At 43.3% G+C, this 12,482-nt stretch overlaps 1 pseudogene; it reads right to left on the reverse strand.

The window, feature by feature from the left end:
• Positions 1-2,022: 2,022 nt before the first annotated feature.
• LOC121046856 lies at positions 2,023-5,375 on the reverse strand (annotated as a pseudogene).
• Positions 5,376-12,482: the final 7,107 nt, after the last annotated feature.

A 12,482-nucleotide genomic window follows, 5' to 3' on the forward strand; every position in this document is an offset into this window, starting at 1 on the left:
TTCAACTTTGCTGGAATTTTAATGAGCATAAATGAAGCCCATTCTAATTATTGACAATTTATAAACATAAAATAAAGTGCATTGTAATCTTTGACTTGTATTATTTCTAAATTGTCTTTAAGATATTGTGAACGACCTCATTTTTTTATAATGGATATTTCACATATTTTGAGAACCCTAAGTTTCAGAAAGATTTTTCTATAAAGTATTGTATGCTATGTGTTCTTTACCGTGGGGCTATTTATTTGCATGGTTAATCAACTGCACATTTTTCGAAATCGCCAAGTTTACAAAAACTTAGGTCTTCACTAAGAGTAAGTCATTACATGCATTTGTTTATGGAAGTTGTACCAGTAGCTAGGAACAGCATGACAGGAAAATTTTGACCATTCATATTGATTCACGAGATCACAGAAGTACTTTTGTTGAAAGCCTATGAATATGCATGGACGCATGTGTTCATCAACTCTCTGAATTATTTTCTGTGGACGTTGCACTACTTCTTTCAAGTGAGCAGGTGTCAGTGAAGACAACACCTTATACTCATTCGAGCATATGAAGAGCTGCACCTCACCGCAGTGGCTACGAGAAGAGATAATTCTTTCTATCACGCTATACGTTCCATCCCCTAGACGCACTGCTGCACAGCTTGTTTTTGTTGGCCTCTTGTATTTCTTGCTGTGAAACACTTCATTGTTCACAACCATCCTCTCATTCTCGCAAATCTGACTGCCTTCACAGCCACTGCTGTTCTCAAAGAATAATCTGAATGAAACTTCCACTTTTTTTGGTTTGCCCAAAGGCCTGGTGCCGACTTGCCGCGGCTCCCGAAGGAAAAATCCATCAATGTAACCCTGCTTGGCAGTCAATGTTTTCTAGTGGACCGCTGACTGTGCCTAACTGTACGTCAAACATTTCTGATTGGCCAACAAGTTACTCTGACCGACAGTCAAACTCCAGTCAGACTCCACTTGTCGGCTTTCTGATGGTTTCCTGGTGGCAGTCGGCCGCCGCAAAATGCCATCAAGATTGCTTGGTGGCGATTCTGATTGTACATCGATTGGCTCTGGCTGTACGTCAAAAAGCTTTGACGTGACGACAGACATACGGTCAAAGGACGTAAAGTTCGTTCGGATACCACTATTTCGTCAAATCTATGAATACGAAAAATAGTCTATGCACAAGAAAACGATTTCGGGACGTGGGCCACGTGAGCCCATAAAACCGCTGATGTTAGAGATATGACACGCAGCCGACCGACAACCTTGATCAGAAGCCCGCCGAAACGCCGAAAACGCCACTTCGCTGACTTCGGTTCGCCAATAGAGGCTTCGCCGAGCTTTCATGAACGATCGCTCTCGACTCGTTTTGTTTGCCCGCTTGCTCCAACCTGTCGATCCTGCCCGGGCTCTACAGTGTTTTATGTTTTAGTAGAATTTCTACTCGACAAGACCCAGCCTGTTGTGAGTTCCGACGATGTAAGGGACTTTAGCGGTGTAGTTGAAGACGACAGGGTGTACCAGGTCTACTGGGCCGGAGACGCGCGAACAAAAGGATCGTTCTACGGCGCGAAAGTACTCTACATGGCAGGTGAGTAGAACTGAAGTACGGCGAGTGATGTACGAGTGCTTTGCATAACATGCTGAAGTCTTAACTGCATTTGCAACCGAAGCATCTCGTATAAAAGGGATGGTGAAATCGACTTCTCTAAGAAACGGCGTAGCATAGCGATTGCGGTGTCCGATTAGTACGCAAGTGGTCGCGGGTTCGATCCGCGGTAGTCCTGCTTTTTTTTTCTTTTTTTTTCTCGAACATTTTGTTTTATCGAGGCATTTGGCGATATTTATGAGTGCGTATAGCTTTACTTTTATATAAATGCTGCCCTTGTTGATGAAATTTCCTTGGCAGTGGCAGTTAGACGTCATCTGATGGACCATCAGATGACGTCTGATGGTCCATCACGTTCCACCAAGGCTGCTGACTGGCAGTCAGTGTCCAAAATTACGTACCTTGATGGAATCTTCAATAGGGCTGTTTCTTTGTAGAAAGAAGATCGTTGATGTTACCATTTGTTTTGCACATATTCAGTTTACTCTTCAGCAAAACTCGCGATGCAATCTGAATGGGCACTCCATTCGACGAAGTTACAAGCTTCAACAGCTTTCCTATGTTACTTTGAAAACTGAAACACGAGTGTGCCCAGAGGGGCCAAACTGCACAACGCATTTTGGAAGGTGAAGGAGCAGATGTATGTTGTATGTTATCGCAACCTTTATGTATAGGAACTGCATTTGAACAACAAACTGAACGAGAGTTTGAGTCTCTATAGCAATGTCTTCTGGCGTTACCTCGTCTTTCAGGAGATGAAATATGCCTGTCACAAGCAGTGTCCAATGTTCTAGAAATGTAGCAGGAAGTACATCCCGCAGACAAGGGAGGCTGTAATAAAGCAGCCAGTTCTGCCATTCTGCCGCCTTCCACAACTTCCTAAACATCAGGGACCTTGGAAGGCGGTTAAAACATTGTGGAGGCCGAATACTACAAAGTTTGCTGTCAATAAGAGCAAGCTCCTTTGGATCTCCAATGTAGTATGGTTCGCCAGGGCAGGAAAGCCATAACTCTGTGAGCTGCCTCGAGACACCCAGGAGTATGCAATGCATGTAATCTGGAGAGAACGACCAAACAATGTCAAAACCATGCAAATTAATCAGTGGAGACGGGCCCTTCACACCACGAGCAATGGCATCGTTTTGTGCTGCTTTCCGCATGTCATCAAGCATCTCTTCTTCTGTCCTGTCTGGAGATGGCCCAGCATCCACGGGGTACTTCACAGTCCCTGCAATGTAATAAAACTAAATGTTGCAATCAGATTAAACCAAATTGAGAGGTTTCTCCTGACACATATGCCTCTCAAAATCTCCCCGGACTCCATGCTGACGTACCCTCACCCTATACATTTCAATCGGTGGATTCAGTTTGTTAGGATCGCATGAGTTCTTTTACACTGTGATGGACCACGTCAGCCGGTGCGGTCAGGTACACTAAGGAGCACTGGCTGATATTTGAGTTTTATACGGGCCAGTTGTTATTTAAATATAAGATGAAACGGTGCTTGAATAAACATCTCGATTGTGGCAAAATGGCCCCAGCAGATACAACCGAGTCATCTTCAATGAGAGACAGAACCATGCAAGCATGGGCTCCAGTCATGCAAATATGGCACTGTATGCTTCTAAGATTTATGAACACTGAAAACAATGCTGGCAAAGAATCGCTTACATGCAAATGAATAAGAAATATGGCAAAAGAAATTGGCCAGTACATTTGGAAAGTATGTTCCGAAAGCAAAATGGTGTTTTGTGAAATGACCCTATACACCAACTCATGTTTACAAACAAATTGCAGCGCCCCTAGCGGATGCCACCGGCGCCTCGCATGCGCGATGGAGTGTGAGCAAGAAGCTTGCTGTCGCCCATAAACAAACCATTGAAATGGGATGGTGTCAATGTGAGTCCCTTTGCCCTTTTTCACCTTCAAATTGTTCATTCAACGTCTTTCTGGCAATGTTTGACTACTTGAGTGGCCTCAGCGAAATTACCGGCGCTCGTTACACCGCAAAACTTACCGTGAATAATGTGACATGCGGCGATTCATTCAGCGTGGACGCCGCAGAATGCACGCTAAAGCCTGATTCGCTTGATATTTCGCTCGCAATTTTCAGTCGCGACGTCACTCGGGCTGCCAAAGCGTGAACCGTAACTAAGATGGTCAACGTGAAAATCGCAAGCAGATTCTGACCAAGTGAATCGAGCATAACAAGTCGGTGATGGCCACTGGTAACAATGATCAACATCTCCTTGTATCTGTTGATTATATCTAGCCTGCTTACCAACCTTCAAATTTAAGTCTTTTGAGGCCTGCACTTACTTATCGCAAGTACCATGCCAACATTTAGTCTACAGGCCTGTGTCGTCTAAGAGAGCAGATGACAAGCAGAAACGTTTGAAAAAGCAGACGACAGTTCGAACGATCAGGCGGCCGTTTGAACTTAAAGACGCACTGCACGCAGTCCGCAGGTTGTCCGCACAACTTGACGGTTTTCTGGCGTTAATGTTGGAACAAACAAATAAATCTGATGACCAAAAGTATCCGTGAATTCAACCCAAAGTGCTCCCCGCCCAAGCAATCGTTTTCCAACGGCATCTGCTTTTCACTTTTCACGGCACATATCCAGATTCTCGGACGAACCGAACACGTGAAAACTGACCTTCAAACCTTTCTCGACTTTTGGTACACCCAGTTGCGGCGTTTTAACGAAAAGACAGGCTTTTGTCTAGTTACTTTCAAAACAGTGCAGGAATACACATTCACATGGGGACTTCCACTCACAACACAGACTAGAAGTGCGCCCGACGCGCCACCACCGCCCCGTGACGTCGTAACAGAGTTGAGTTTGTGTATAGAAATTTAGAATTTCTATTGAATCTGATAGCGTATGTATGAAATGTAGTAAAACTTTAGCAGGTGGCGAACTTCACAAGTTTACATCGCAGTCAATTGCCCCACTGTCATAAAGTAATTTCCTCACCTTCGACCAACTCTCCTGGGTGGTAGCACCAGCTGCAACCAAAATATCCATTGTACTGCCGTACATTCTGCATGGAAGTCCTGGCTGGTGCATCAGCGCAGCAACAAAGACAAAAAACCTGTTTGGGAAGAAATGTCAAACTTTAATTCCCTCATTCATTCAAAGCTCCGTTACATATAAAACTGTGGCAGCATAAAAAATGAAGTAGAAGCTAAGTCCAGCATGCACTCATTGCCTTCCACTGTGCTCAGGTTGTGTGTACATACCAGCATCATCAAGATTAAAAACATTGCGCTGAAATCTGAATTTTTGTCTTTTTTTAAATTGACACTGATCATGGCCAAATGGCAGTCATTGAAAAATTGTTTTAAGTTTTTTAAGCAAATGCAAGAAACAATGAAATAGATTTTTTTGGTAGAACTTTGACAGTACTATGCCATAATTATAAAAGTTGGAAGCTTTATGAGGAATTCAGGTTTTTAAGTATATATGCATATTAAAAGCGAGTTTATAAAGCATTTTTATATATAAAATCCGAATAATGGCTGAAAGGAGGTAGGAAATCTAGTTTTATAACTCTGGAGGACAAGTTATTAAAATATAACATGGAATGCCCTTTCAGATATATGTCTTGTCTTTATCATGACTTAAATCGTTATATTTTATTTTGGAATATATCATAATTCTTTACCTTGGAGCGCATACGTTCTTCATCTGCTTTCCAGGCAAGTCCATTCTTGTTGAGATTGTCCAGCTGGTTCGAGAATGCCTTCAGCAAGAGTGTCATTCTAGGACGGGATTTTCCATACCATAACAGAGGCATCACCACATTACTCAAGCGCAAGAGGGGTGGAAGTTCGTTGATAGTTAGTTGCACTGGCCAGATGGAGTATTTCGAAGACTTAAACGTTGGACTTCCGTCCGAGTTCACACTCACAGTGAGGTCCATAGACGACATCTGGAGCTGCTGTCGTTTTTCTCGGTATAGCTGACCATCCGTGATGTCAGTCAGTGTGCTGTGCTCACCATCCCTTTGTGAAGCTATGGTTCTCAAGTTGTTTTGGAGTCCTAAACTTATTGAAGTACTTGAAAGCAAAGACTTCAATTGATCTTCTAATGGCAAGGAAACAAAGAATCTACCTTCTCGCATGAGTTCTTGACCACTGTATCTTTTCAAGCAGAGTGAGCACTGGGCATCCACATTTCTTCTTTCTTCAATGCCACCAGACGTTTGTCCGAAGTGATTCATGCAGCTCTGGCAGTAGAAATGGAAGATCATTGCTGACGAGCTCACTCCGAAAAATTTTGTGAAGAGATACTTGCTTTCAGGAAGCACCTTATGTTGTACGAGCTTGTTTATCAGCTGCTGCAAATCAACGACCTCTTACCAGTTCATGCCTGTTCGAAGCACATGATCAAGTATCATTATGTATGCATCACCTACGCTGAGTGTGCCAGAGTCTAGAAACGGTGTACTAAATTCTGCCTGAGAGAAAAATAAATCTTCAGCGTCGGCTTCTTCGCAACGTTGCTGCTGCTCATTGCAAGCCCCGATTTCGCAGGAGTCTTGTACGGCCGTGTTCTCGAGCTCATGTTAGACTGCACTGGCTTCGTGCACAGTGGCGTTTTCCTCCTCGTCTTCAACAGAGTTTCTATCCAGAGCCGACACAGGTGGCGAAGTTGACACAGGCGGCGAAGTTGGCAGAGGCTCTGCTCCGGGCCTACACGTTGCATCTTCCTCACCACGCAAATACGATGCAGTCCCTCTCGGGACACAGCTCGTAGAGCCGGGCTTCATGTACTGCTTGCGTCGACGCTTACGACGTGGAGGCATCTCTAGAAGGGTGCAGTAAGCGTAGTACACATAAAAGAAACAATCTGCACGCGTACCGCAACTGCCGCAACCGCCGCGACCAGCGCGCAAGCTTTCGGATTGGATTGTAGTCGGACTTATGAACCAAACTAGCCGCTATGCACATGTTTACGTCGTGCCGGTTTGTTTTCATGCTTATGGTGATTATAGCTCGAAACAAACAAAAACATACAAATAGTTTTGTAATAACAGTTAAACATAGCAAGCGCCTAACTTCCCGTGTTTTATGCTTCATGCACTTTTTGTTTCTTAACCTTCCCGCCAGGTGTCCCAAGCTAGCCAAAACTAGAAATCAATCCAATTCATTTTTGAACTGCCTGGATGGCTTGTCTCGGCGATCTTGTATTGTGACATCCGTGTGGCACGCTTTTGTTTTTGCTTCATTCCTCTACCGCGTTCCTTCATTATATTAAATTTTCATCAGTTCCATATAGCATTCTGAAGCTGTTTCAATTTCCGAGACGCACTGTTAGTGTGACATGTATGCCCTTGTTCGTTTTGGGACGGATGACGACAACCATCGGAAGCATGTGGTTCCAGTGTCCGACATCTACGATTTCCATCCACGGAACTACACGGACTTCGATAAAAAAACGACATATAAGTGCTTCTGGAGTGATCCAGTGAATGAGCTAAACACCGGTCATTACACCATACAAATACTGCTACTAGCAGGTAAGAATTTTAGAACAATAGCTGCATAATGTGTACATTGAAAAGAAAGCACATGCGAGTGCTAGACATTGTGAGGTCGGTCCGCCTCTAAGAAATAGACGTCACATGTTCACATTGCAGTTAGATTCTTAAGCCAATTCAGTACTGCTAACTTTTAGTCTTTAAAGTGCCCACGCAGTAGCGATACGCGAACGCACGCCGATACGATGCTTAACCCGATCGTTGCATTTGGCTAAGAGCGATGATACACGTACACTTTGGACGGAAATTGCTATACACACTACGCGGAGAGCTCATGCCGCTCGGGCCACCCTTTTTGGAGCTGTGCGTGTATCACTGGGGAGCTGGTTAACACAGCCCCCCGCCTGCGTTCACGCCGCTTCGCGGCGACAGTATGCGGCTGCTAATTAGAAAACTTAACCAGTACACGCCGCTTCGCGGCGTCCAGCCGGCAACCCAAGCCCCGCTAGTGTTCATCGCAAAAAAGAAATATAAATATCGCCAAATGCCTCTGCAAAACGTTCAAGAAAAAAAAAGAAAAAAAAAAGCAGGCCCACTGCGATTCGAACCCGCGTCCACTTGTGTACGAAGCAGACACCTTAACCCTTATGCTATGCCACCGCTTTGAAAACTCGTGATTTTTCCGGCCGAGCTGCACTCCGGAGTGCATATAGCATTACTCTTTGGCTAATTAAGTAATGAAAGACATTTTCTTCTTTGTTTCCCAGAAAGTATGATGTGTACCTTTATGCTATTTATTTCAGTAAAATATTGTTTGGGAACTCCCTCATAACTTTGATTAAAGCTTTAGATCAGCACTTCTTAGTACACCAGTGGTTTCGGAGAGCGTAGTGCTTAGAGTGCCGTCCGACGGCACTGTTGCAGAGCGTTCAAGTGCCGTCCCACGGTACTCCTCTCACACGCTCAAGAGCCGTCCAAAAGTCTCGTATAAAATGCATTGTCAAAACCGGATTTTCAGAGCAGTAGTGTAGCTTAGTTGTAAGATCTCTGCCTCATACGCAAGCGGTCCGTCCAATCCACAATGCAAAACTGCCCTTTTTTTCTTTTTTCTTTTTTTCAAACATTTTTTTTTTAATTTTCTTTTACGATTAACTTTTAAAGTAAGCAAATATTGTAAACAAAACTTCGCTGGACAAAATAATCATCTCTTTTGTTCTTAAGAAGAGAAGAAAAAAACCCGGTGTTTGCTTGTTCCCGCTAACGGTGTCACACTCTGTACATATTGTATTGTTGATCCCCAAATTCCCCCACACAGAGACCAAAGAACAATTGAAAGAAATAGCAAGTCAAAAGGGTGTCAGTTCCACGTCTGAATGACTCAAATCTCGATAGAGAGGATGACGCAGCATGCTCAACACAAACGGAGAAACAGGTACTGTATATTTTTTTTTTACTTTATACCAAACTGAACATACGTTTTGTGATGAAGTTTCAGTCCAAGAGTTTTTTCTGCCCTTAGACCATTCCACATTGCTTTCAAGATTAAAATTTGAATGATATATGTTGAACAACGTGCATACTTATTCTAGAAAGACCGAAAGAAGAAAAACAGTGAGGCCTTGGCAAAGAAGCGCCAGTTTGATTCAATTCTAAGCCAGTACTTGACACATGCCAAGAAGATAATGAAGCCAACTTCAAAAGCACCTGAGGTAAGCAGTTATAATTTTGTGCTACCAAGAGCTATAAAGGCAAAGCACCAAAAATATATTTTAAAATTATGTTGTTCTCTTTGATGGCAATTCTTTTAATCTTGATTACAGCAAAGGATGCCAAGACCCACTGTTCACACGTCTGATTCCGACGACGACGACGAGGTTGTGCCAAGTGCTGAGGCCCGCATGCAAGTGAAGCTGGCCAAGAAGGATGCCAACTTTTGGCAAATGCGGTTCATGCAGTCGGAGAAAGAAAAGGCAACAGTGCGGGAGCAGATTGCATACCTTCAAAAAAAGTTGGATGGGAAGATTTTTGCATGTAAGCTTACACGTGGCTGTTGGTACTCAATAGTGGGCAATGTTTATAGTGAGATGCAATTCAGCCACTCTTCATTGCATAATATGTGAGAATTGTTTAGCACAAACAAATGCAAATACCTTTCTCTTTTACAGTGCGACCCGTCTTAGAAAAGATTGCAGACCGTGAGCAAGGTATACCTAATACTGATAATTAATTAAGCATGCGCTATATCGGTACATTATTTTGTAAAGCAACCTCACCGCGCACGAAGCAGCCGCATGCCGAATGCTCTTACCAGGTTTGGAAGGCCCGTGGACCTCATCAATGATAATTATATACTAAGTGTCCGCGAGAAATCCGAATCCCGTTTTTCACACCGCAAAAGTAGGCTAGGCATCCCGGGGAGCTCAAACTCCGTCAGAATGTAGCCCCATCTGCTTGAGCAAGTTGCCATACTTTCAACACTTCCCATTACTGGAATAAAATGTTAGAAATGAAAAACTGTTTATGCCTAGGAAGGGACACTGTACTCAGCCTTTTTGCTGGTGACGCATATGCAGCAGTTGATGCTGTGTCTGCACGATGTCTAGTTTATTATTGCGATTCGAAAAACGGGGTTCGGATTTCTTGCGGAGACCCGGTATGTTGTACTGAGTTATACATCTGAGGGCTTTGCGTGTGCATTTGATACGTCATTTTTAGGCAGTGTCTGTTTCATTTGATGTTCTAATCGTGTAATACAGTATGTTTCTTTTTCTTTCTTATTTTAGAGATGGCACACCTACCGCCAGTGGCATCTCTGCAGCTAGAGAGAAATTTACAGGCAGTGGCACCGCGACAGCTAGGGGGACCTTCACAGCCAGAAGTGCGCCTACAGCCGGAGGCACAACCCCAGCCAGAGGCACAACCCCAGCCGGAGGCAACATTAGATCCAGAGGCACTGCCAGCAAATTTCTCTTTCCTGAGTGACGGGCGTGTAAGTCTACAACCTCAAACAGCTTCATATAATTCTGACATGTATGTTTCTTGCTCAAATCCATAAAGTATTAGATTATTAACTTTATTACTTCCTTTAAAGAACAACTTGACTAAATTTGTATTCCTCTTTTCTAGTTATTAGACCTACTGAAATATGAGGTATTCATTTTCAAGAATCTAGCTGGACCTTGATTCTTGCTTCAAATCAAACCTGAGGCTATTTACAGTAGAGATCAGCAAACTGTCACCACTAATTTAGGAGCTGTCTAGACAAAACTGACCATGCAGTATGCTATACAAACTTCACAACATAATTCAGAAATTTTATCCCAAAAGGTTCATAAAATACTGAACCTGTCTGAAACTAGTGCCTCTTCATTGTTAGTTAAAGTGCCCCTCATCATAATGCTTTAATGTTTCCACCTTGAGTATTCGTTTAAGCAACTCTAGATTGGAACTTTACCAGAAATGTTTTTCTCCGTCTTTTCTGTCCTATTTTTCTACATGTGTTCCAAGCGGTTACCATATTTGCGCATGTTAATTAGTGCCATCACCTGGGTCTGCATGAGCATCAAGTTATACCTATAGTAGGTTACAAGTCAAGAAGGTAGAGGCAAATGCGCCTCGAAGGGAATCATATATCTCTCTGCCCCCTCCACATCCGATAGCGTCCCTTCGTTTCCGTGACGTGGCGGCCAACGCGCGAGGAGGGTGTTGTTTTTTTTTTTGTACACATTTGCTTTCTCTTTCGACTTTGACTTTGCATTGTGGAAGCCACGAGAGGGAGATTAGATTTTTCCCCCTCCGATAGGAACAAATACGACTTTTGGGGATTAGGTTCCCCCTCTGATAGATACAAAGGCTGCTTTCAGGGGCTTGGTTCCCCCTCCGATGAATACAAAGGTCGCTTTCTTAAAAAGTTGGGGTCGGAGACAAGTTGGCATCACTCTGTAGCCAATATCAATACATTGAAGCGGAACAAGGAGCGTTTCCAGTGAACTCTTTTTTCGACTGCGGAGAGATTTGAAACGGACGCATCATGCTTGTGGGAAGAGCTTCTCCTACCTTCTTGACTTGTAACCGACTATAGCATTTAATATACATGCCTCAGACTTTGCCAATAACCAAGCATAGTATTTTACTGCTGCTGATTGATAAGATTGTTCCAATATTTTCAAGTAACATTTCACGTGTGGTAAATTGAGTTTCGTTGTAGCTAGTGCCCGAGTTTTGAAAATGTTAGGGCTACTCGTATGTTGCCACATCACACTGATAGGAAAATGTGAGCCAACTGTCAAAATATTGCAGGATGGAAGTAGTCTTTCTACAGTTGGAAATAACTGCCTGCTCTCTCCTATTTCCTCAAACGCTTTTCAGTTCCACCTGAAAGATGGAGTCATCACGTCATGGGAGCAAATAAAAAAATAACGCTTAACAAAAGACCAAGGATTACTATCAAAGATGCTGGTGTCGCAGTCTGGGGAAGCGACACCCTCATGCAGAGGAGTGTCAGTGGTAATTGCGGACCCACCAAGAGGGCATCAGGACAAACTGGCAGAAAAGAGCTGACCCCAGAGAAGGTCCAGATTGTGTGTGGTAGGTGCATTGCTTTTTTTTAACACTATTTCCAGCTGAAATCTTATTTAGTGTAAAACTTGATTTACTATAAATTGTGTTTTTGCAGCCACACTTGAGTGGTGGGGAGAAGCAAAATCTGTAGCGGTCTCCCACCTCTTTGAAGACGTCCCTAAAATCCTGGGTGAAAAACTCCAGGACCTCAGGAGGGATCTCAAGGATTCTTGCTAATGCAATGTATAATGAAAGGATGTTCAATAAACATGAAAGGGAACGCAGAATGTCTTTGAGCACATATTCTGAGTTTGATTACGCAACATTGAATTGTGTGACAATTAATTGTAGGTGCAGTGCCAATCTGATTTTGAAGTAGTTCACATTAAACTGGGAATCCTTTATTGGTTGTAGCTCATACTAAAATATAATTGATAAATACTTGCTGATACTTCTGCTGAAAATGTCCTAGTTTCCAGCAAGAACTAGCTCCCTTTACAGCTGGAACCACTCCATTTCCAGCAGGAAACAGTTCCATTTCCAGTTCGAAACAGTTCCATTTCCAGCTGGAGACAGTTCCATTTCCAGCTGGAAACTGTTCCATTTCCAGCTGGAAATGAAGCTGTTTCCAGCTCGATCTTTTTCCATCTGGAACTATTTTCCAGTTTCATAATCCATTCCCAGCTGGTTCCAGCTGGACTCATTTACGCTTGGGAAGCTCAACACGTGAAATCAAATGTAAATGTCATGCTCACTGTTTCCTTTAACTAGAAAACTGTTGTCTACTACGACTTCCTTGCATGAGGCGAGGCAGTTAATCGTTTT

The sequence above is a fragment of the Ixodes scapularis genome, unplaced genomic scaffold (genome assembly GCF_016920785.2).
Source record: "Ixodes scapularis isolate PalLabHiFi unplaced genomic scaffold, ASM1692078v2 PGA_scaffold1__304_contigs__length_218370807, whole genome shotgun sequence".
Taxonomy (NCBI): domain Eukaryota; kingdom Metazoa; phylum Arthropoda; class Arachnida; order Ixodida; family Ixodidae; genus Ixodes; species Ixodes scapularis.